The 25,950-nt window shown below is 43.9% G+C and overlaps 1 long non-coding RNA gene across 1 annotated transcript in view; it reads left to right on the forward strand.

Annotated features, from left to right (window-relative positions):
* LOC310745598 overlaps nucleotides 1-11,730 on the forward strand; it is a 97,769-nt gene extending 86,039 nt beyond the window's left edge. The window contains exon 4 of the long non-coding RNA XR_014540209.1: nucleotides 11,476-11,730. This is a non-coding gene — a long non-coding RNA (uncharacterized lncRNA). The remainder of the gene's footprint in view (nucleotides 1-11,475) is intronic.
* Nucleotides 11,731-25,950: the final 14,220 nt, after the last annotated feature.

Below are 25,950 nucleotides of genomic sequence, written 5' to 3' on the forward strand. Positions count from 1 at the left end.
CATGCATCTCCACAGAATGTCCCCCTGCCCATCCCTAGTAAGCCACCATGGGCTTTGTTTGGCTTGTGTGACCACAGTTCTTCAGGCCTAGCTTTTGGTCCTAAAAGGAAGGAAGGAAGGAAGGAAGTGAGGGAGGGGGGAGGGGGGGTATAGGCTTGCATAAAGTGTTAGTGTGTTGATTTATATAGAGATGCAAATTGAGAAATAATTACTGTAATTTAAATAGAAAGACAATACCTCTCCCCATAGTGGGGAAGACTGAGAACAGGCGACCTGTGTGCATACTCAGTCTGCTGTCAACAGGCAACTTCCATCCCCTCCATCTCTCCCTTCTTATGGTTCCTTTATCTTTTAAACTGGACTTAAACCAGATAGGCCTTCAGATAGAAGACTCCTCCAAACAGGGGGCTGTGCCCTGTAAATTAGGGCACATGGTTACCTCAATGTCAGCACAATCCTAGATGTGTGTCCTTAGAAGTAAGTTCCATTCTCAGGTAAGTATATATAGTGGTACCTCGGAAGTCGAATGGAATCTATTCCGGAAGTCCGTTCGACTTCCAAAATGTTCGGAAACCAAGGCGCGGCTGCCGATTGGCTGCAGGAAGCTCCTGTAGCCAGTCGAAAGCTGCAGAGACCTCATCGGGTGTTTGGGTTCCAAATTACGTTTGCAAAATGGAACACTCACTTCGGTGTTCAGGAGCCAGAACGTTCAACTCGCAAGGCATTCAGGATTCAAGGTACAACTGTATAAGTTGACAGCCCAAATCACTCTTCCATTTTATAGCTTTTGATTTGGGACAGTTAAAAAAAATATCCTGCTTAACTTTCCTCATCCCAAACCTTGTTTGAGCAGATTTCATCAAATTTGGCAGTTGACACCTTACTTTTAATCATCTAATTGCTATCGTTCTCCAAACAAAAATGTTGTCACATTTTATTCTGCTTGATGTGTGTGGAGGTTGTGTGTGTGACCAATTCCAGTGATACCACTTTCATATCTCCTTCAGGTAAGCATGAGTAACTGGAAAAACATAAAAGTAACATACACCAAACCAGGCTGAATGCATTATTCTAAATAAAGTCCTCCTTTCAGTAGTGTTACTGGCAAGCTAGTGACTCAGTGTTTGCATTAATTTCATATTCATGCTTCTGTCAACTTCAATTCTGCGGGTAATAAATGAAGTGTAGGTGGGTTCCCATGACGCATTCGAGGCAAGACACTACGGACCACTGAATTCATAACAAGAAAGATCTGAGAAGATCAGAAGGTGCCATAGACTTCCCAAATCAGCACTAGTGTGGGAAAGACTCATAAGAACTCTGCTTAATCTTGTCCAGTTGCTTCGCGACTCTTTCTTTTGTGTATAGCTACTGAGAAACATAAATAATTATAGGGCAAAATTCACCCAACAAACCTTGTTGGCGTATGAGGAGGAGACGGGAGATTGTTCTATCTGGCAAACTGAAATGCTTGAGGATGCTTTGTTTCATCCTCTTGTTTCTATTAATATCCAGACCAATTATTCAGGGCACTATTTAACCCATAGGACCTGGTTTTCAATCGCATACTGCTACTGATCCTGGAGGTTCTGTTTATCACCAATATGTAATTGATTAAATTCCCTGCCTCCGTTTGCACTGCATTTCCTTTGCACCGAAATGAATGGGGTTGGAATAAAGTAATAACGTAATTTATTACATAAATGGCGTCATTTCAACACAGTGCACAGCAAGGTGCATGATGTAGTTTTTGGCAGAAGATGAACTGCAGTGGAATGGAAGCAGTGGTGCACGCAACAGATACAGAGCGGAATGGAAAACAATGTCTTACATCCCTATTAGTAATGGAACTTCTCAACTTGGTTGAGCAAAGAAAGGAATAAGGTTGCACACTATGTGACAAGAGGTGGACACAATCAATTCCCCAAGGAAACAAATAAAAGAAACTTGAGAATAGCTTTCTATATCTTCCCAGAAGCAAAAAAAGAAAAATCATTCCTCTCCCGTGTGTGTACACAGCTAGATGTGCAATCTCCAACTTTCAATCACTTTCATACCTTTTGAGTTTAAAAGAAGTTGAAGGAACAATCCTTAAAGGGTACTTTTGGTTTCAAGATACTGTGGGAAAGTAGCAAATTGAGAAAGAAGAGACCTGTTGATGGCCAGAGAGAAAGGAAAGTAAACAAGAAAGAATTCATTTCTATTTAAGACAGTCCTTGTGTCAAAGGATACAGGATTTATCCTCATCCCTGCTCCTTTTATGACAATGCACCTGAACATGAAAATAAAGAAAATAAGGGGAAATGTAAATCCATCACTTGTTTGCTATTTAGCACTGTGTGGTGAAGAAAATATCATTCCATTCCACAAAAATAGAAACAGAGGAAGCATGAAAATACGGCTTGGCTCTGTGAAGCAGAGACCACCAACCTTTTGTGCCGTTAGGCACATTTAGTATGCTCATAAAGGGTTGGGAGCTCTGATTACAAAATGGCTGGCGCTGTGATATGGCATAACACAAAATGGCTGCCACCTCTGAAAGAGCAGGAAAAAAGACAGGGCCACAAAGTGCTGCAGGCATGCTTCATAAATGGGGGAAATGGCACTTATATTGGCCTCCGTTGCTGCACTTGATCACAGTCATATGTTCTCTCAACCTGTTCAGAATCGAAGTGAGACATCCAATGAAATGTGGGCATGTTCCATGTAGAAAAGGTCACATTTAGCCAATTAACACCACATCTCCATTCCTTGGGTGATAGAATGGAACTTCCTGATAAGTTCAGTGGTGATTCATGCTGGAGTCTCCTTTTGAAGGTCCTTTCTTCAGTGGTGGTCAATTTATCAGTAACCGGGTGATCTGGAGAGCTGGAAATGTCTGCCCACTGGTTTCAGAATGCTGCTGTTTCTGATGTCAGATTTGCATCCATTAATCTGTTTGCATGGAGAGTGGCCTGTATGTAGAAAGGTGTTAAATGTTCAGGAAAAGCCCAAGGCAGTATAAGTTCCTCAACTAAGTTTATTCAACCATTTGTCAGTGACAAAGCGTGTTCTCCTTCATGGAGAGCACGTGTTGCGGTGGGGGCTGGCAAGACACCCCATAGTTTTTAGGCGGGCTAAGTAGTCATTGGCCACTGTTGTGATTGGGCTTCCCTTGTTGTTGGGGAGAAGTCAATGTTGCCATTTGTGATTGACAGCCAATAATGTTAAAACTCCCTGCACGCACAGTTGAGCTTCCTCTTTTCGCTGCGTGCATCGGATTGCCCACCCTCCCTCCCTATATTTAGAGCTGTTCGTGTTGACCTTGCTATGCCTGTCATGGGGTCGTCTGCTTTGGGGGCAGGGGCCTGGTAGGAATTTTGTCCAGTTGGCTGATTGGCTGGTGCCATTTGGTTTTTGCCTACTGCGTAGCAAATCGTCACAACTTGTAAGGTTGTGGTTAGGCATTGGGTTTTGGTTTGGTTGGTCGAGGGGCATGGATTGGCTATGCCTGCCCCTCTAATGCTGCTGCTGCAAGGGTATTCCATTAAAGGAATACAGGGGCTCACCATTGCTTTTGTCCGAACCCTGTCAAGGGGCTAGGGCCACGCAAGAGCCCCTGGGTGCATTTGGGGAGGGCTGAGGGCAGGTTCCCTGCTCCGTCGCTATTCCTAAAATGTATTCCACTTTCTGACTTTCGTGGGCGTGCGAAATGTCAGTCTGTCCCCACCGGGGTCAGATAGTCGCAACCAATGCCTAAGCAACCACTCACATTTTTTGTATTTTAATAAAGTTGTGGTTAGAATTATGCCAATAACCTTAAAAAAAATTCTGTGTGAAGTGTGTGTTTATTTGGGGTGGCTTGGGGACCTTGACATGCAACAGGTCACTCATAGGAACACAAGAACCAAACTGACTGGACAACACAATAGTAATCCCAAGCATGAACTGACCGTTGACAGTTGACAGTTGAAAGAGCATGCGCTTACTTGCCATTAAAACATTCGTCTGCCAACGCTTCTATGATTGGTTAGAATGCTCCTTGTAACATAAAATGTATTAAACCCAATACATAACAAAAGGCATGGCTGCTAATACATAGGAAGTTGCCCCCAAAGAAATGTAAGTGATGTGTGCTTTCTCTCTCCCCACACTCCCAGGTTTCATGCAAAAGGCTGGCAAATGCAGATGCCCCACAGTGAATGAACACTTGACCCCATATCAAGAAAATGTACATCTTCCGATCTGAATCTCACGCTCCTAACATCTACCCCTCATCTGCAATATTGAACACTTTTTTCAGTAACTAATGAGTTCTTTCTCTATACCTCCTTAGACATTTTGTAAGTTTTTGTAAGTTTCGTTCTTGCTTTGTCCAGAGTTCCTTTATAGTTTATCAATACAGGAGTGAATCTTGTTTCATTTCTTTCGCTTCTGTGGGAATGAGTTCATTTCAGCCCATCCATTCGATCTTCTGAAGCTTGGTAATATTTTTGACTGTGACTCTGAGTTCCTTTAGCAAACTGTCATAATCATCTTTTCCCCTTGGGAAATCTACCACTGTTATTGGCAGTTGTTCATTCTCCTCCACTGAGAACAGTAAGCTATATAGAATTAATCTGCATTTGTAAAAGAAATACCTATCGCTTTTTTCCCTTCTGTGCCATAGGCATGCTTTTGTAAGATCATTGTATTCTTCCCCAATGTCTTTTCCCACTTCCTAACCTCCTCCCTCAGTGCATGGGAAAATGCAAACTTTACTCAAGACACCGAAAATTGTACTAAGGCAACATTACATTATATCTTATATGATTTAATATTACAGAATCCCTTGAAATTCACTGCGGGTCACAAACCCAAGTAGTATCTTGTTGCAAATTCTTTAAAAATCTATGACTGAGGCAAGGCAAATCCTAACATAAAAAGCAACTAAGATGTAGGCCTATAGCTGACCCATATAAGTATGGGGCGAGGAATTCATTGAGTTTGTCTAATTCATGTTTCCTGAACTGTAGCCTTTTTAGCCTCGGGTGAGAAGAGCTTTGCGCCCGGGAGAGGGAGATGGGAGTCAACAGACACTCAAGGAATAGTTTCAGAGAAAAAGCTTTATTTCTACCATCCATGAACTGGTAGAAGGAGCAAGTGTGATAGATTCACAAAACAAGCACGGGTTCACAGTCATTTGCACAGAGCATATATTCCCCTTCCAGTTCCCTCCTCCTTTCTCCTCCTCTTCAAGAGTCCTGCCCCATGTTGAGTTTCCGCTGAGCATGAACAGAAAGCTCCTGTCTTGGGACTTTTGTGGACTCTTCCCAGGAAAGGGGGTGAGAAGCCAAGGGGGTCGAGGAGCCTTGTGGTTCAGCATGTCCAAGATGTTGCAACTGAATGAGATAAAAGTCAGTTCTCAGGCTTGCTCTGACAGAGTCTATTCATTAGCTTTTTGAAGCCTTCTCGTACTGATAAAAGTAACATTTTGCCTTTGCCACAGCAGAGCAAATGAGCAGAAGCTTAGCTGCTGAGAAATGATTTTGAAAAGCTTTGAGAAGCTTTGAGCCTGCTTTGAGGGGGGTGACTTCGGGCCTAGGTGGGGTCACCTGTCCTCCCCTCCTTCAGAACCAGTACTCCAACTGCCACCCCCCAGTTAAAATATCGTAGGATAATAGTATCAATGCAAGCTTCAAAAATCATTCGAAAATAGCATTAAACACCAACGAAAAACAAGGTGTGCCAAGGACTAAAATATACTGGGTGGTATTCAATACTAGTCCTACTCAAGAGTAGACCCATAAAAATTAATGGACATAAATGACATAGTGTTTTAGAAAGTCTGACTTAGGAACGTTCACCTTTAAATGTGAACGGTATCAAATTTCCACCCCATCCCTGTTTGCGAGTTACCTATGGCATGGGCATTTGGCAAAATGGTGGGCATCAGATAAGGGCTGTCCAAGATGAAACAGGAAATTTCCCCAATAAAGACAACTCTTTATATAGCATTAATGTCCCCGGTCACAGCGGCCTGCCTTGGTGCCTTATTAGTTTTAATGAACATTGTTGTTTTGTTTTCATCTTTTAACACACACACACGCTCTCATTTTATTCTGTAAACCTAATTAGGTCCAAAACTGCCTGCTCTGATCTCAAGATAGCTGTTGAGAAAACCCAAGTTTTAAAAAATTCATTTGTTTTCAAGCATTTACCTCCCCTGATACATGAGCTGGAGCACCATTCTCTCAGTCCTGCATTTTTGCTTTATAGCAAATAAAAATCCTGTCATAAAACATTCTCTTTACCAGCGATTGTGCCAAGATTTGCGGAAAGATTAAAGCAATATATACCAGAAGAAGAAGAAATACAACCAATATACATGGTGTCTTTTTGTTCAGTGCCATCCAAGATTCTATTGCCAAGACTCATTCGAAGGCTGCAATATTAGAGTATTACTACACACACTTCGGGGACGCGGGTGGCGCTGTGGGTTAAACCACAGAGCCTAGGACTTGTCGATCAGAAGGTTGGCGGTTTGAATCCCCTCGGCGGGGTGAGCTCCCGTTGCTTAGTCCCTGCTCCTACCAACGTAGCAGTTCGAAAGCATGTCAAAGTGCAAGTAGATAAATAGGTATCGCTTTGGCGGGAAGGTAAACAGCGTTTCCATGCACTGCTGGCCACATGACCCGGAAGCTGTATGCCGGCTCCCTCGGCCAGTAAAGCGAGATGAGCGCCGCACCCCAGAGTTGGCCATGACTGGACCTAATGGTCAGGGGTCCCTTTACCTTTTACACACACTTCCTTGGAAGGAAGTCCCATGGAACTCAATAGGCCTTACTTCTGAGTCAACATGCATAGGATTGTTCTGAATATTGTGCCTAGGCACTGTCACACCTTTTGTGAACCTCCTCTAATAAATTGAATGTTTTGAAATAATTGACCCATGCATCACAATGTCAATAGGCGTCCTAAATGGATGGCAAAGATTTCAACATCTCTCAGGGTCTGTGATTTTCTTTTCTTAAAGAAACAGTTCTGTTGTGTAGACACACAGAGAACTTATAGTGTTAGGAGTATCATTTGTTGCCTATTACAAATTTTGTTGTATTTCCCTATTGAAGCGCATGTGAACTCTACAACAGCCACTTAGAGGCAAAGGGGTGAATTTTGTCCAGTTTCTCTTCCCTCCATGTTGTTAATAGGGTTAAGACATAAACCAGGGGTCAGCAAGGTTTACTGGCCATGGGCCGGATCAGTCCCACGGAGATCGTCCGTGGGCCGGACTGGCACAGCGCAATGCCGGAAATCGCGTCTGTGCATGTCCGTGGTGCCGGAAATTGCTTCTGCGCATGCCCAGATGCCAAAAACCGCACCTGTGCAGAAGCAATTTTCGGCGTCTGGACATGCGCAGATGCAATTTCCAGTATCTGCGAATGCGCAGACATGATTTCCAGCACTGCTCGGCGAGTTCCCGCACCACTCTGTGCCAGTTTAATGCAGCGTGTGGCGAACTCACCGAGTGGGCAGCTCGGTTCAGGGGCGGCTCGTGGGCCGGTAAAACGGTCTTCGTGGGCCGCATCCAGCCCATGGGCCGCACATTGCCGGCCCCTGATATAAACCCATGCATGCTTACTGTGAAGTGAGCCCTACTGTGTTCCGTTTTGCTTGATCACAGGAAAGTAAGATTTCCGTTGTCATTTCATCTAGGCAGGAGTGGGGAACTAGTCCTCCCAAGGATCCAATAAAGGTCTTCTTCTTCTTTGGCAATCACTCATAGCTGAGTAAGATTGTCTTCCAAAACATGGTCTTAACAGTGAGTCCGTAAGTGACTGTGGAGGCCAATTCTGGATCCACACATCCTTCCACAGTGGGGACATAGGTTTCTGGGCGGGAGTTGATCATTTTCATTGCATAGGCCAACCTGATACCCTCCAGGTGTGCATTCAGCCTGAGATAACATGGGCAATTGTCAGGGATGATGTGTTTGTCCAAAAAAACTGGAGGGTACAATTTTGGCTGCTTTCCTGTCTCTGCCTCCACATCTGGAAAAAACCTCACTTACAGGGGTCTGTTTGTTAAGGGTGGCTTGGAACTGTAAGTTGAAAGGGGTAAATTACAGTACCCAGAATTCCTTTAAGAGTTTATAGTGGGACCGCCTATGGGCTCAAAAATATTGCACCAATTTAAATAGAGCAATTGCTAGAATAACTAGAATGGCAGTGAGCCTGGAACTATTGCTAATTTTTTATTGACTTAGGTGAAAACATAAATAAATGTTATCATGCAGGATATGCTCAGTATTGGAGGGTAAAAGCAATAGCTGAGGTACAAGAATGGGAGATTCAAATGCACAAATAAGCTGTTAATGCTAAATTAACTGATGCATTTGGACCAAAGAAGGCAGGCAAAATATGGAATAGATTTAACAAAGGTGTATTTATAACTAGCATTCCTGGCTTTGCTTGCGAATTCTGAGAAACCCAAAAAATAGTGCAGCTTTGAAATCAGTAGTTAAAATCAGTGTGGATTTGAAAGGTTCTGTCTGCCATCTTGATTCAAAATGGCATCCAATCTGGACAGTTCTGCAAGTTTCCCCATCTTAAACTGACTGCAGTTCCCTTCTTCCTTCTGTACCTGCTGAACTCTTCCTTCCAACAATAATCCACAGCTATCACAGAATCACAGAATTGTAGAGTTGGAAACTCTACAATGGGTCATATAATCCAATTCTCTGCAATGCAGGGATTTTTTGTCCAATGTAGGGATGGAACCCATGACCCTCAGATTAAGAGCTATCCCAGCTATGCCTTGCCAGAGTAGCCAAGACACCTGAAACCTCTAGAAAGAAGGTAAACGATAAGGTAAACTTAGGTTGTTTTCACCCAGAATTCCACCCCCAAGATCTGACTTCTTTTGTAACCACCTGCGCCACTGCAAAAAGAAATAGCTCTACAGTTTGCTCAGCTTATTATTGTTTCACAAGGGACTTTGTGACAGCCTAGTAAAGGAGCAGAATTATGGTGACAATAAAAGTAAATGTAAATGATGCCCAGAAGAAATGCCTTAACATTCCAATATCTCCAGTGCCGTTAAACTGCTTGATTGCAGCTTGCGACTCTCCGGTATGACTATTCACAGAAATTAAAACATGCTTATGTTTCCTGCCCAGAAGCAAATGTTATCTGCCTGGTCTCCTCCACAGCTCAGTGGTGGAGCTGAAGGTTTGGCAGCAGAAAAGTCCTGGTCTCAGTCCCTGGCATTTCCAGGTTTAGGTCATGGTGATGACAAAGACCTCTGCTGCAGAGCCAATACGAGCCAGTACAAGTGACTCCAATCAGAATAGATTTAATATTGTGTAGATTAACAAATAAGGAAATCAACCCTGAGTGCTCACTGGAAGGACAGATCCTGAAGCTGAGGCTCCAATACTTTGGCCACCTCATGAGAAGAGAAGACTCCCTGGAAAAGACCCTGATGTTGGGAAAGGTGGAGGGCACAAGGAGAAGGGGGCGACAGAGGACGAGATGGTTGGACAGTGTTCTCGAAGCTACCAGCATGAGTTTCACCTAACTGCGGGAGGCAGTGGAAGACAGGAGTGCCTGGCATGCTCTGGTCCATGCGGTCATGAAGAGTCGGACACGACTAAACGACTAAACAACAACAACAGATGAACAAATAAACTGACCTGGCATTGAGCAAGATTCCCAGGCACTTAATATAATTTTTTCTTAAACTTCTCCCCTCTTTTTATGGATTAGAGACTCAGAGCTATCCTGCAGCAAAAAGAAAGCATTCTCTCCTACATCCAGCGTACTTGGTAGTCTACTTCATACAGGGCTGGCCCACCCATGAGGCGAACTGAGGCAGTCGCTTCGGGTGGCAGAATGCCAAGGGCAGCGCGTGCCCTGCCTGCCCCCGCCACCAGCCCTTGAAAAATGAGAAGCAACAGCAGAGGTTTCTGGTGAGATCTTGTGGAACTCTTGCAAGATTTCATCACCGCCACTGCTTCTTCTCACTTCTCCAGAGCCGACCCCAGAAAGTGAGGCTTTGGCCAGGCGTGGAGGCAGGGGCAGGAAGGCAGCATCTTCCCATCTTGCCTCAGGTGGCAAAATGGGATGGGCCACCCCTGACTTCATCTAAGATCCTAAGCCAGGATGCAGCTTTCTTATATTGCATATCTAAGGAGAAATGGAGAAGTCATTTTCAGTGCAATCCTATGCATGTCTACACAAAATTAAATCCCATTGCGTGGACAGGCAAATCCCATTGCGTGGACAGGTCTCGAGCGCCCCCCCCCCCGTCATGTGGAATAACGACTCAAGACAACGTGTTATGGGATTAAATTGGCCACAACTTTATTAAATTTCAAATGTGGGTAGACCTTGGCTCAGGCTTTGGGCGTTCTCCCTCCCCACTCCCCCGCCCGGGACCTAGGGAGCATCAGGGTTATCCAGTGTGTGTGGGGGGATGGGCCGGCTCTGGAGAACATATGTTCAAGCAGAGATAGCCGCCCCCGTTACGCCGCCACCGCAGGGGAAAGCAATGATGACCTTTCGGCATACGGTCAAAGCCTCCCTTCAGAAACCCCTTTAATGGGGAACCCTGGTATCGCCGCTGCAAGAGGAAGATGGACAAAAGGATTCCGCCCAAGGCCTGATACTGCCAAAGTTGTGATGTTTTGCTACGGGAAAGGCGAAAACTGCCAATGCAGGGAAATTCCTTTCTGGCCCTTTGACAGCGACCTTAACGTAGCAGCGCCCGCATACCTGTAAGAAAAGTTAACCTGCAAAACCTGTGAAGAAAAGTTAACCTGCAAAATAAGGCATTAACTGAGGGTGGGTAGGGTGGGAGAAGCTCTGGAGCCAAGTGAGGATTCCCAGGTAAGATCCTCCCTCTATTGTGTGGGCAGGTAATCCCTCCCCCACCTGGCCTGATCTCCTTGGCAACGCTTCCCCCAGGTGGGATTGGACAACTGACTGGGGTAGGCGGAGACCTCCAGGTATCCCACCTGAGGGAAGGCGAAGCCAAGCCTATGCTGAATGGAGCCACTCCAGATCCAAGGGCTGCGCGCGTCCACACAAAGGTTGCCCCCTGTTTTATGCGGGGAGCAGTCATTGTGATTAACTTCCACAGTTATGTGTATGTAGGACTGCAGCCTTAGAACATCTTTATTAAATCCTGGGGGGTGGCTGATCTTTAGCAACATCATGAAACAGAATCTGCAAGTACTAGTTATTCTCTCTCTCTGGTCACCTACTAGCAGCATGTATGCATTTCCAGAGTGAAAAGGAGGGGCAGAGAAAACAAAATGTTCTGCCTCCTCTTGACATTCAGGTTGTTTACATCTCTGTATCAAGTAAGGAGGGAGAAGCCATATGGGACCTTCTGTTTCTTGCCCTAGAAGGGAAGGCAGGTATTCATCTGAGTCCTGAGAAAGGGTCAGGACATTCTTTCCCAACGTTATTTTTATAGATATTATTGCCTTATGTTCTGTTTCTCTTTCTTCAGGAACCTTGCAGAAGACTTGTGGTTCCTGGAACTGGAGAAATTGACGTACAAACTACGTGATAAGGACAACTGTGACTTTAAAGAAGAATGGGAACCTTTTACAAAGTACTTAAAGAAGCAACAAAATGAACTGGACTCCATGGCAGGTTTTGAATAAACATAAACAAATTTATTATTGATAACATATAGGTAGATAAATTAAGGAGCTTTATAATTTTATAACATGCAGAGAATAACACGTGCTGAAAAACCAGTGGGAGGAGCTGAGGGAAGTCGGGGTGGAGGTGGGAGGGTTTTTTTTTCTTTTGGGGGAGGGGGGAAAGGGGGGAAATGAGGATGATTTGTTTTTGATAAATTGTTATGTTGAAATTCCTAATAAAAAATATTATAAAAAAAGACTTGTGGTTCCTAGGCCAATGGTGGAGGAAGGTGGTTGCAGTGGGGGCAGCCCATCACAGGCGCCCCCCCCCCCCGGGATGCTCACCGCTCACAGCGGGTGGCTAGCCCTGCCCCCACAGGTGGCTAGCCCCGCCCCTGGGTGCACAGCATGTGTGCCGCCCTGGATCCCAGAGCAGCTAGCTCCGCCTCTCTCCTAGGCAACCACCAATCTAGACTCTGACTTAGCTTCAGCAAGGCGATAGTCTCATGTGCTCTCAGACCTAGGAAGGTATAATTATGAGACCCCTTTGGGGTAAATATGAAGTCTGTTACTGAGGATCAATGGTTTCTTTTCTGGAGCTCCTAAGACCTAACCATGATGCTTTAGTAGGAGCTCTGCCTGAATTGAAATCTAGGACTTAATGTCAAGGGACCTTCCATGTACTTAACTGCCCCCCTCCTCCAACCTGCAATTAAGTTTTTCTGAAGTTCAAATGCCATCCAAAATGAGCATGTTATTGTTGGATATCGTTTCTCAACCAATCCCTCACAGATCCTCCCCCCCTCCGCAAATAGTTTGTCCTTCCAATATTCCTTCTCCCAATTGATCCCCCTGCTTGCATTTTGTTCCCAAACACCCGACACCCCACAAAAGGAAGAAACCTTACTTTTCTCACAGAGTCACTAATTCCATCTCTAAGCAAAACAGAAATGTAACATTTAAGGTAAGATGTTGAGCTGGGGAGCTGGAGCTCAGGCAGTAGGCAACTCAACTTTGCTACCTCAGTCAGTCGCTCTCTTTTACCAGCCTCTGCCACAGCTAAAGCTGTGGTTCTTCTAGGAAATGGTAGACTCTGCAGTTAGGCTGGTTGACATAGTTTCTACATGGTGACTTCTCCATGCTTTCATCAGGAATGGCTACCTATCCATATGTTGCTGAAGTAGAACTCTCCTTGGGTGTGATGGTATCAGGGACTGGGCAGAGGAGGAATGGTGGAGACCACCTCCCCAGCCTGACCCTTGCAGAAAAGAAGAAGACAGCTCAGAATTACAACAGGGGTTTGAGGGAGGTCACAGCTCAGAGGAAGATGAGGGGGAAAGTTGGGAAATAATGGGAGAGGAGGAGGCAGTTATCATTAGAAAGCATTCCAGACCCACCATCTCTCAGAACCCGGTGAGCCTTAAAAGTAGGAGAGCAAAGAGCTTGAAGACAGATGGCCCTAAGTGGCAACCATAGGGGTGGTGGTGCTGTTGACGAATGAGGAAGTGGGAGAAAAGGGAGGTGGAGATTTACTCGGGACAACGCCGTTATTCCAAGAAGCTACATTCTCAAGTCTCTCTGTAAATATTGAATAAAAAGCAGATGGTTAGGACTTTTCTTGTCATATCTGTTCCTGGCAACCTGCGGTTGGGGTTGGTTCCTCTGCCGCCTGACAGATGTGTGGGTGAGGCTTATGGGATTTGGAGGGCCACCGTTTCCCCATTCTTGCTCTACAAGTAAAGTGTGGTACGGATCACCCTGAAAATCTTCTGCATTGTCTAGATCACCAACACGGCTTCCGGTAGTGGTGTGAAAGATGCCCTCCAGTTGCGTTGGCAGTCCATGTGTAGAACTATGTGCCACAGCATGGAGACAGTGCCAAGCATAAGCTAATTCTGAAGGCAGTCCTGTTTAGGGAAGCTTTTAATGTTTAATAGACTATTGTATTTTAATATTCTGTTGGAAGTCGCTCCGAGTGGCTGGGGAGGCCCAGCCAGATGAGCGGGGTATAAATTATTATTATTATTATTATTATTATTATTATTATTATTATTATTATTATTTCAGTTGCTCTCCATGTGGCTGGGATTATACATTATGTTCTTTTAGCAGGCCATGCTTAGGAGATCGCACTTTTATTCCAATCAATGGCAGCTTAACATATGCTTTACTTTGAATTGCATAGATCAATCTTGATAGGGTGCCACGGCAATTAGGTGTGACATGAGCTGGCTTTGCACCATTCGTTCAACACCTTCAAGTCAATGCTATTGATCAGCTGCTGAAAGAATTCGTTTCATTTTCTTTTCTTTCTATCAGGATCTTGTTAGCGGATGGCCTTCAGTTCACAGTGCTGCCAGGGAAGCCTATTGAACTCATGCCAAAATGGGAGAGTACACAAGGTCATATTTCTTCAATGTGTTTTGTTATGACAGACCACTCACACCAATTTCACTGGCTTTAATATGTCACTGTCTTACAAACTGAATTGCTTTCTGACTGATTTAAGTTAAGCAACAGGTGAGTGGGTGTGAATCTGGCTTAAGTTCTTGTCTGGGCGATTTTCTTCAATGTGCTTTGTGCGCCAGTTCTTTGTGTATGTAGTAGGAATCATAACCATTTCTCCTAAACTCTCGTGTCCAACTGAATTGGAAGAACTCTTGCAGGCTGTGGCGCAATTTAATAGTGTAGAATGTATCAAATGCAATTAAAAGAATCAAATAATGACCACATTACATCATATTAACAACTCCCATGTATTCGTTTTGGGAGGAAAACAGGTACTTTGAAAAAGGCATAAAACCATTGACCAAAGACCAATCCTATGATAAGAAAAACATTTCTTGTACTATGAAGAGTAATTGAAAGCAAAATTCACAATCCTACTATATTTGTCAACGGCTAGATGCTTTCCTTGGTCTGGTAGTATGCCAAACTATGCCCCACCCACCCCAAAAAAACAGCTAGTGGCATCAATGCTTGTACTAGATGGTTTTTTATTAACACTTCAGTACTTTAGGGATGCAGGTGGCGCTGTGGTCTGAACCACTGAGCCTAGGGCTTGCCAATCAGAAGGTTGGAGGTTTGAATCCCCATGATGGGGTGAGCTCCCATTGCTTGGTCCCAGCTCCTACCCACCTAGCAGTTTGAAAGCACGTCAAAGTGCAAGTAGATAAATAGGTACCGCTGCGGCGGGAAGGTAAACGGCATTTCCGTGCGCTGCTCTGGTTCACCAGAAGCGGCTTAGTCATGCTGGCCAGCTGTCTGCGGACAAACACTGGCTCCCTTGGCTTATAGAGCGAGATGAGCACCACAACCCTAGAGTCATTCGCGACTGGACCTAAATGGTCAGGGGTTGTTGCTGTTTAGTCGTTTAGTCGTGTCTGACTCTTCGTGACCCCATGGACCAGAGAACGCCAGGCACTCCTGTCTTCCACTGCCTCCCGCAGTTTGGTCAGCTGAGGTGGCTGACCGGCTTTGCCCTCCTGCGCACCTGGGATTGGCGTAGGGCCATGGATAGGCCTGCCCAGTGCACACTGCTTACACCAACACCTCTGGCTTGTTTGTTGCACTGGACTCCTTATGTTTCGTGTTTTCTTTTCCTGAGCAGAGATAAGCGTGGTGTCAGGTTCCTAAAAAAAGGTCGACAACTCTGGGCAACCTGGGGGGGGGGGGCAGGCGTCTTTGCACCCTGGCACCGCATATGCTTAAGACGGCCCTAGACTTTGCCTCAGGTTCTGGCAACCCATGCTATGTCACTGCATCCTGTGATGGTGATTGCATGTGGGGAGTGGGGAGAATGACTGAATAGGTCTATAGCAAAGGTGATTATTTCTGGCGGAGGGGCTCCAGTATATGCATGAACAATAGTCACTTCCTCATTCATGAATGAGCTCATGAGCAGCCCTTTAAGCATAAAGAATTCTATTTCTGTTTAACCAATGGATCACAGCTACTGCCCAAGAACTAGAAGTTTGTATACAGGTGAATGGGCTGATTTTCTCTTTGGGGCTCATCCCTTCCAAACTGCAACGGACACTCTTCATATAATCCCCTAACATTTAGCAACAGATGCTGCATCAAGCCATTGAGATAACTTTAAATGGTTCACAGGGGCCTTTCCACCTTTCAATCAATGGAGGAAAAAGTTGTGAATGAAGCTCAAAGAGGCATTCTAGTTTATGCTACGTGCCAGGGAGCTTCATTGAAACTAATTGGATTTTCATAGTATTAATTTGGTTTTGATACTGGTTTGCCCTCTAAAGTGCAGCCGTGCTTTGGGCTTCTTGAAGAAGCTCAGTGAGGGGTTTTTCTAGAGTAGGGCAATACTTTAGAGAAACTGTTTCTCCAAGTGAAAATGTAGCTTTAATTCAGGGACACTGGGCTTCTATTAAAGGCCAGAAACATGTTAGTATGCACAACAAATCGGCTACAGGCAATATTTTCAATCCCTCCTTATTTGCAAAAGAAATCCCAGTGGGACAATTAAGGGCTATGGGAAGAATGTGGTATTGACAACTCAAATTTATGTTTAGCCAAGGTCATGCAGTTTAATGAAAGCCAATTTTGTTATGTATAAAAATGCGAACACCCTTCCCTTGAGTTCTTTAGCAAAATAGTCTCCAGTTTGGACTTCTTTTAATTCAAGTAAACAATTGTAGGGTTATTAGGGAGCCTGATGCTGGAACTCAATAATTAAAAATAATTAAAACAGCAATGTGGTAAATATTAATACCTGGAAGTCTCAGAGCAGTTCATTGCAATTGCAAAACAGTTAATGATGCTGTCCTCATCTAGTAAACTCAATACTTGAGCTTTGGGCATTTTAATTTTATGATTCAATTGCACTACAGTATTTCTATTAGACATGGTGCTTTAATGAAATAAGCAATATTAGCAAATTTATGTACACATGTAGTTTTCATTCAGGCAAGTTCTCTCTCTCAGTGTTGCTGGTATTTAAATAGTGAGTGAATTGATTTGATTTTAAATTTTTAAAATGTATTTACTGCACTTCCAATCAGAAGTTCCCAGGACAAAGAATAACAATAAAAGCTACAATTAATCAGAGCAGTACAGTGGTACCTCGGGTTACAGACGCTTCAGGTTACGCGTTTTCAGGTTGCGGGCCGCGGGAAACCCGCAAATACCAGAAAGGGTTACTTCCAGGTTTCGCCACTTGCACATGCGCAGAAGTGCTAAATTGCGCTTCGCGCATGCGCAGAAAGCCAAATCGCACCACACGCGTGTGCAGACGCGATGCTGCAGGTTACGAACTCTGCGGGTTGCGGACGTGCCTCCATCACAGATTACGTCTGCAACCCGAGGTTCCACTGTAATAAAAGACAGATTCAGCAAAATTAAAATACTAACATCTTGTGTAGATATAGATACAGATGCAGATATATAGTTTTAAAACTTTTACTTGACACTGAAAAGGTATCAGTGTAGGAACCAGAGGCGGCCAGAACTGATAACTTCGGTTTGTACAACCCATGAACATTTCAGGTACAAGTATATCTAAGGAGGCTGACATCAGGTTTTGTATTAAAAATGGATCTGGGGAGGAAAAATCATGTATAGGGTAGACAGGGCTTTAGTCATAACCCCTTTCTTCTTTGCACATTGTGTCATTAGGACACAAGATTAGTTTCCTGCTAAAGGATACATCTCCCCTTTGCAGTAGAAACAGAGATTCAGCCGCTTTGCTAGGGAAGAGTTAGTTACTGTAATTAAGGCTGGATCTACACACAGGAAGAAACCCACTATAAATAAGTCAGAAATTAAATCGTTATAACAAGGGGGGGGGGAACCACTATGGAAAATCACTTAGAATTTGTTTTTGCTCTCTGGCACCATCTGATGTTGCATGTTTATAACACATTCAAAACGTTGTTTCTTGACTAATGTAGCTGAGTCCTAAGTCTGTGAGACTGGATCTGTGTGCCCAGCATATGTTTAAAGAACGTTTAAGGAACATTTCCCTCCCCCAAAGAATCATGGGAACTATTGTTTGTTAAGAGGGCTGTGGGTTATAGCTCTGTGATGGGTAAACTATGGTTCTTGGGCGTGTGCTTTAAATCTATGGTGCATATGCAACCAAAGAGAAAATCCTTATGTCATCCATGCCAGGGTGGGACTAGTAGCGCAAGAGATCCCATCACTCCAGAAAGAGATATGGAACACATGCTTCCTTTAACTTCCTCTCATCAGCCCCGAGCAGCTCAACTAGTACAGCTTTTCACCAGAACATTTTTGCTTCTCCCTTTGCTTCCACGGTATACATGTCAGGCTTTGGGGAATTAGCTTCCTCCCCCGTGGCCACAAATGAGCAGATCAAACGAAAGGGAATTCTTACCAGTTAGTTTCTTTAATAAACACAGCGAATGACAAAAGGAAGCATCTAACCAGAATGGCGGTGCTCCCAATTAAGGCTCACTCCCCCTTCCGTCCCTATTAATCTACCATCACTCCTACGTCTTGTAATCTGAGCTTGTAGCCTCTGCGCTTTCTGTTCTGACACTTTCTGAGCTCTCTGTGACTTTGGGGAAGGGGGGATGAATACTATCCAAAGACTGAATCTGTTAACCCTCTCTCTCTTCCAGTGTTTCTTCAGTTAGCTGTTCCCCATCCAGTACTTCCCAGCTTCTGCCTTCTGAACTGTGCCCCTCTGCAAACCATTTCCCCAAATCTATACTGTCCTTCTGCTCCTGGGAAGATTCAGGATCCTGATCAGGATCAGGGGGAGGGGGAGGCTCCCACCATTTCTCCTCTGTGCAGCCCTCCCCAGCACAGTCCTTGACAATACCTCTGTAACTGCCGTCACGCTACTGGGTACAGCAGAAAATTGGATTGAGCTGCCATTATATGGCATGCACATGTACAATGCATGGGGAAGAAAGGCAATTTCATAAGACCTCTCGTTATATTTTAGGATACGTCCCTATTGAGCAGCTTGTTTCCCTGCAGTTCCCATGGCTACAATCATGCTTACCTCCATCAACCTCTTCTGCTAGGAGCCTGAAAACTGTGAGACACAGATGGTACTCCTTTGAGGAGGAGAGGCTATGTTGACTTGGTGGCCTCCTGTTGTAGATCTTGAGTAAGCCCGGGATCCACATTTGAGCTGGCAGATTTCAGCATCGTTTTTCCAGAATACATATGTTAGATCCAGCAGTCGGAAATTATGAATCTTTACTGAACGCTTGGCTACATATTTATTTTTTGTCATGGCATGACAAACTATAGCTCAGGGAGCTCAGCAGGGATAACAGGCTTTGGACTGTCCAAATATGACAGGGCGAAGTTATTTTTAAGTCCACCACTTTGTACTCGGCATGTAAATATGTTTGCAAACTCCGTTGGTGGTGACAGTTTCCTGTGAGAAAGCCTTACTCTCCGAGATACCAGGAAATTTTCCTTTCATTGCATTAATAATAATACAGGTCATGAAGACTGAAGTCAAGACCAGTACTAGAAATTATCCCAGATACAAATACTTAGCAACTGATAGAGATATCTAGAAATCAATTTGTCCACGAAACAAGTGATATTAAAGAAGGAAAATCAGGTATCACCATAGCAATGTGCTGACTGCGCATCTATAATCAATCATTGTCAAATCCTAGGAGAGTGATGGTTAAAGAGGAAGAAGATAGAAATCCCATAAAATTTGATCAGGATCTCCATGCTTATTAACAGGGAATTTTTAATGGACAAAACCATCTCAAAGAACAGTAGGAAATGTTGCTCTTTTGTAGGCCAGAAAGAAGGCATTAGAGGAGAGAAGGTTAATTTTCTGTTTGCTTAGGCCTTAGGGAAAAGAAAAGTCTACAGATCTTTCAGATGGTTAAACACCAAAGGAGGAAGAAAATTGCTCGTGTAAAGTGTCAAAATGTAGCACCAAAAATAGAGAAAACCAGTGAGGGAAATATTTTGAAAACCTCAGGGAAAGGCCAGAACCTTTCTTCTCCTTCCCCCCTGCACCTAAAGCTAGATTCAACGTGGAGGAAATCTTTTAGGACTTCAGTGTTGTGAATTAAAGGGCATCTTTCAAGTTGCATATGGCAACGTTGGACTGGGAACTGGTTAGAAAACTGGAATGAAAATCCATAGACTGACTCTTAGTGATCTTTTACGGTCAACTCTTTTTACTTTCTAAGAGATGGACTTGACTCTCCTGACAAAATGATGCGGATGAACACTTTTCCAAATGGCAACCCAATTTCTTGTTATATGATGAAATGCAGAATTAAATTCACAGCTTTGACTTGCTCAGGGGACAAGGGGAACAATGTAAACACAAGCTGACTCTGTGGCACAGCTAACTCTTCCTGCAAACTGCTGACCTCTCCTGGGGACCCCAGTTTCCTAGCTTCTACTGCTGGTCTCTTAAATGCTAGGAGCCAGTCCTGGCTTTGTAAAACCCAGGAAGGACAAGACATTGGCCAAAGCGCTAAAAGATTTCAGAATCTCCTGTTTCAAAGTCTTTCCTCCTGCGGGCAGCTGCCTGAATTATGTATCCCAGTAGACTCTGTGAGGATAACAGGAAACTCTTGCCATGTAACAGAACAAAATAAAATCAAGCCTGTGCAATACGTGCTACCTGGCATCAGTAATTACAGTAAATAAGCAAATGGTCTTTCTCCTTCCATTAGACAAACAAGGCAATGAATCAAACGCATTTCTATTCAGCCTAATTGTAGCGCCTAAAAGAAACACACACATAGCCTGTAAATGTTATATGCTCTGGTTTGGCCTGCCAAGATGTCAGAGCTAGTTAGAGCAGAGGTTGTTCCAACTGGTTAAGAGGTGAGAGCACTTCAACAAGAGTGCTATTGTCTCCTTAATGTGGAAGATTGCTCCTAGTTATTCTAGAAAATCATAATTCTTTTGAAAAACAAATTGGACTAACTGCTCATTTGGACCAATAGCCTAATTTTAGTTGGTGCTTTTGTTTGTAAATCAAATGCATTCATAGCTGGAAACTTTGTGTCTGCATTCCTTTGCATTACACTGTCTGGGGGATGCTGATTTTGCTTGCTTGGACAAGGGCTTCCCTGGAATGAATTACAGAACCCCAGGGGGTGAGAGTATAACCAAAGACTTTGCACCAGTGTTGAATCATGACCCCAAGCCCACCAGTGAGCTAGAACAGCCCCTAATGCTCCTGCAAATGCTATCTGACTTCAGCATCCAAATAACTGTACCGAACAAAGCAGTGGTGTCACTCAATTAAACATTTTAAGAGAAACTTCCTAATGGAACTAGTTCTCCTTCTCTGGAGGTGTTTGAGCAAAGGCTAGGCTACTAGCTGTCAGAACCTGCACCAAGAAGAAGAAGAAAAGGAATAGGAATAGGAAGAGGAAGAGGAAAAAGGAGGAGGAGGAGCAGGAGAGGAGGAGGAGTTTGGATTTGATATCCCGCTTTATCAGTACCCTAAGGGACGCGGGTGGCGCTGTGGTCTAAACCACAGAGCCTAGGGCTTGCCAATCAGAAGGTCAGCAGTTCGAATCCCTGTGACGGGGTGAGCTCCCATTCCTTGGTCCCTGCTCCTGCCAACCTAGCAGATCGAAAGCACATCAAAGTGCAAGTAGATAAATAGGTACCGCTCCAGCGGGAAGGTAAACGGTGTTTCCGTGCGCTGCTCTTGTTCACCAGAAGTGGCTTAGTCATGCTGGCCACATGACCCAGAAGCTGTACACCAGCTCCCTTGGCCAATAAAGTGAGATGAGCGCCGCAACCCCAGAGTCGGCCACGACTGGACCTAATGGTCAGGGGTCCCTTTACCTTTACCTTTAAGGAGCCTCAAAGCGGCTAACATTCTCCTTTCCCTTCCTCCCCCACAACAAACACTCTGTGAGGTGAGTGGGGCAGAGAGTCTTCAAAGAAGTGTGATTGGTCCAAGGTCACCCAGCAGCTGCATGTGGAGGAGCGGAGACGCGAACCCGGTTCACCAGATTACGAGACTACCGCTTTTAACCACTAAACCACACTGGCAGCAGCTGGAGGAGAAGATGTCCTAGTTACTTTCCTGCACTTTGCTTCTGTTGTGTGTGTGTGTGTGTAAAAAAATTACTTTCCATTTAATAATATACATTCACATCATTATTATCCACTCCCTGCCTATCGACTTCCTTCCCTCCCGCCTCATGGCTTTCAAAATTAACCTTTCTATCATTGCATTTTGTACGTTTTCCAATTCTAACTACACTCATTACAAAATAGCTCAAAATTTAAATAAATATAGAAAGGTAGAAAAATTCTCATTACAAGTCTTCAGGCAACCCTGCTAGTGATGTTAATTGCTTACAATAATCTTTCAGATATCGTATATATTTACTCCAGTCCTTTCGGAATACTTGATCACGCTGGTTTCGGATTTTTCCTGTCAGCTTCGCCAGTTCTGCAAAGTCCATCATCTTCATCTGTCACTCTTCTTTCGTTGCTGCTTCTTGTTGTTCCTATTTTGGGGCTAGGTGAATTCTTGCCGCAGTTGTTGCATACATAAACAGTATTTATCTTCCCTTGGTATCTCTTTACCCACTATACCCAATAAAAAGGCTTCTGGTGTTTTAACAAAAGTATTTTTAAACATTTTCTTTGACTCATTATATACAATTTCCCAGAAAACCTGTAGTTTATGTATTCAATTAAGCATGATGAAGGACTGGAAATAAATCAGTAGCCGTGTCTTTGCCTTCCATTGGATGCCATCCTACAGGGCCAACTTTCCATAGGCTAAGAACTAACGGGTGGCAGGTTTGCCAAGAGGGGCAGAGCTGAATGATGAAATCATCGCTTGAGCCACTGCAGTAAAAGGCTGGTTCACTGGATTAGGCTAGCCTAGTTCTCTCTCTTTGTTGATGACCCTTCTATCCCTTTGTTGCTTTCTTTGGAAACAAGATTATGCATTCCACTGGCATCTATGGCGCTGGGACAGAGTTCCTGTCAAATGTATTTGTGTTAGGTCTACGAGGTTCTACTTATCTGGAAGTGTCAATTGAAAGGAGCTGGGGCGAGTTCCATGAAATGTCAGGAGTTTTTTTTCCTCCCTTCTTTCAGCTGCTAAAATTGCAATGAAATTTAATCAAAGAATTGGCTGTTATTAAAGCAGCTGCAGCAGATGGATTCACAGCTGAATGGCACATCACTCTCAATTCCCATTGTCCTGAACCTTTGATGCTGACCAGAGCCTCTGCCAAAAAAATACCCTCTAGTCGCCAAAAACTAAGGAGGTTGGAATATTTCTCGCAGCCACCTTATCAGATATAGATGCCGCCTTCGTGCTATATGCACTTTATGGGTATGTATGAGTGAATTATGCCAGAAAAGAAAGGAAAAGTCATAATGCTAAACCACGGTTTAGTGTGACATGAGCAAGTCTTGATCTTTCCTCTTTCCACTTTTGATTAACGACATTTGCCATGTCACCCAGACCCATGGTTAATCTCAACCATGATTAGTTCAAACAAAGCAACTTTAGTAACGATAGTTTGAAACTGGCTTGTATGTCTTCTTCTCCAGAAGTCATTATTGAAAGTTTTGTTGTTGTTTAGTCGTTTAGTCGTGTCCGACTCTACGTGATCCCATGGACCAGAGCACGCCAGGCACTCCTGTCTTCCACTGCCTCCCGCAGTTTAGTCAAACTCATGCTGGTAGCTTCGAGAATGTTGTCCAACCATCTCGTCCTCTGTCATCCCCTTCTCCTTGTGCCCTCAATCTTTCCCAACATCAGGGTCTTTAAAGGACAAATTATATGCACACTGAACATGGTGAGACGTAAATAATAGAGAGAAAAAGCAAAGAGAAACAGAACCCGTGTAAAGGGGGGGAGGGGAAAAAACCCCAAAACTGTATACTTTACAAAGTTGTTATTGTACTTCACTGTATCTTAACCTCTTACAGTATTTGTTAGAATGGATTCCAAATATAACTCAATTTGTCCATGGCAAATGCATATGCAAGTTGTTCATATGTTGCGAGTTTGTATAAGTCCAATCGAGGAAGGGAGCCGCATTTTTATTTTTCCAATTTATCACTATCAGTCTTTTTGCTGTGATCAGGACATGGAAAGTCCACTCATATTGTTCTTTTGTAAGGTTTCATGTGATGGGTATATAATTCAAAGGGATATTTTGCTCTGTAAATGTAAGTTTATTCCATACAGTTCTGTTGATAGTTTCAGTTACCTTCTGCCAAAAATCTTTCAATGGTCTTCAAAAACCATTGAAAAAAGAATGAAAAAAACATATGTTTTAGAGAAGCATTATCCCTATTGCATCTCCAACAGGTAAGATACCTTAGATAGCCTTTTTAAAAAACAAACCTAATGGGATCCAGTATATGCTAAATAGTATTTCACTATATTTCAAAAATAAAAATGAAACTGGCTTGTTAAAAATGAGCCATAGTTATTGGCGATGACTGTTTGTCCAGCTGGACAACACGAGATAAGCAAAAGTGAAAGAAGGAGTGAAATATACTCAGAGTCGAGAGTCAATTTCATGCTCTTTATTCAGCTCATAGTGGTGAGGAGGAATGAAATGTCCCCTCAAAGTATCTGCTTTATATACATTATTTACACAATGGGCTGCACATGATTGGCTAATTCCGGAATTCTCCTGTAGGCCAATCAGGTTGTGGATTCACTTGAATCTGGAGCCGGATTGGGTGGCTCCTGCAGACCAATCATACTGCTGCATTCTGAATCCTATTGTTCTAGGACCAATCCGACTGCTGCCTTTTGGATCCTATTCAACTCAGTACATAACAAGGAGCTTCCAAACTCCTCCTCACAGCTGCACAAGAAGATAGGGATTCCTTAGACTTGTTCTGACATGTTGCGCTGACCATGCTGGAAGAACTGCAGTAGATTTTATCAACCAATTCTTCCAGCTCAAATCAAGAGTGGCTACCAAACATTTTATTAATGGACCATGTTGGTTGGTTCCTTTGTTCAAGAGCCTATACTTTGCATTTAGAAAATCCCCCACCTCTTAGCTCCTAGTGCATGGCCACAGGCCACAGCCACAGTGTGCTCAAGTGACTGTGTGTTGGGTGTGAAACATTGAATCTGTCCTACAGTTCTCATGTGCAAACTTCCTTTAGCTTATTTGGGTCGTCGTCTTCTTCTTCTTCTTCTTCTTCTTCTTCTTCTTCTTCTTCTTCTTCTTTTTCTTCTTCTTCTTCTTCTTCTTTTCATCGGCAATCACTTGTAGCCGAGTAAGATTGTCTTTCATGAACACGGTCTTAACAGTGACTGTGGAGGCCAATTCTGGATTCACATGTCCTTCCACAGTGGGGACATTGGTTTCCGGGTGGGAGCTGATCACAGCGAGGGTTTGCCAAGCGTGCCTCCTAAGCATGCTTTTCCGTTTTGTCCTGAGTTTGAGCATCTTCAAAGCCCATGACACCTTTGGTAAAGGCTGTTCTCCAACTGGAGCACTTGCAGGCCAGTGTTTCCCAACTGTCAGTGTTTATACTACATTTTTAAAGATTTGCCTTGAGAGAGTCTTTAAACCTCCTTTGTTGCCCACCAGCATTACACTTTCCATTTTAAAATTCGGAATAGAGTAGTTGCTTTGGAAGACGATCATCAGGCATCCGAACAACATGGCCAGTCCAATGAAGTTGAGGTTGAAGAATTATTGCTTCGACACTGGTGATCTTTGCTTCTCCCAGTACACTGGCATTAGTTCGCCTGTCTTTCCAAGTGATTTTAAAAAATTTTCAGAGACACCATTGATGGACTCTTTCCTTTAGCTTATTTGAGTCTCTTTAAACTCCTAATGTCTCTGGCTGCCTAAATTGTACTTATAGTCAGCCACACTGGCATTCTATGTATGACTATTAATTATACACAAGCGATGTGATTATAGTGGAACCTCAGGTTGCGGACGTAATCCGTGACGGAGGCACGTCTGCAACCAGCAGCGTTCGCATCCTGAAGTGCTGCGTCTGCTCAGGCACCGGCACGATTTGGCGCTTCTGCGCATGCGTGAGTGGCAAAACCCAGAAGTAACCCATTCTGGTACTTCCGGGTTTCCCACGGTCTGCAACCCGAAAACACGTAACCTGAAGTGGCCGTAACACGAGGTATGACTGTAATATCACTTTAGACACACTTCTCTGCCCTAGTATCCAATGTAGGTTAAGGATTCTTGATGCATTTGATCGTTTTGGAAATGACTGCAATTTAAATACAATATGTGGATGCTGTGATCAGAAGCCAGACTGTTGATGGCTCCTGTCCTCCTTTCAAACAGAGGACTCCTTCAGACAGAGGACTTCCAATAGAAGATTGTCCTCTGCAAACAGGGCACATTGGCATCTGA

Source organism: Podarcis filfolensis, assembly GCF_964270895.1.
Source record: "Podarcis filfolensis genome assembly, chromosome: 12".
Classification (NCBI taxonomy): Eukaryota; Metazoa; Chordata; class Lepidosauria; order Squamata; family Lacertidae; genus Podarcis; species Podarcis filfolensis.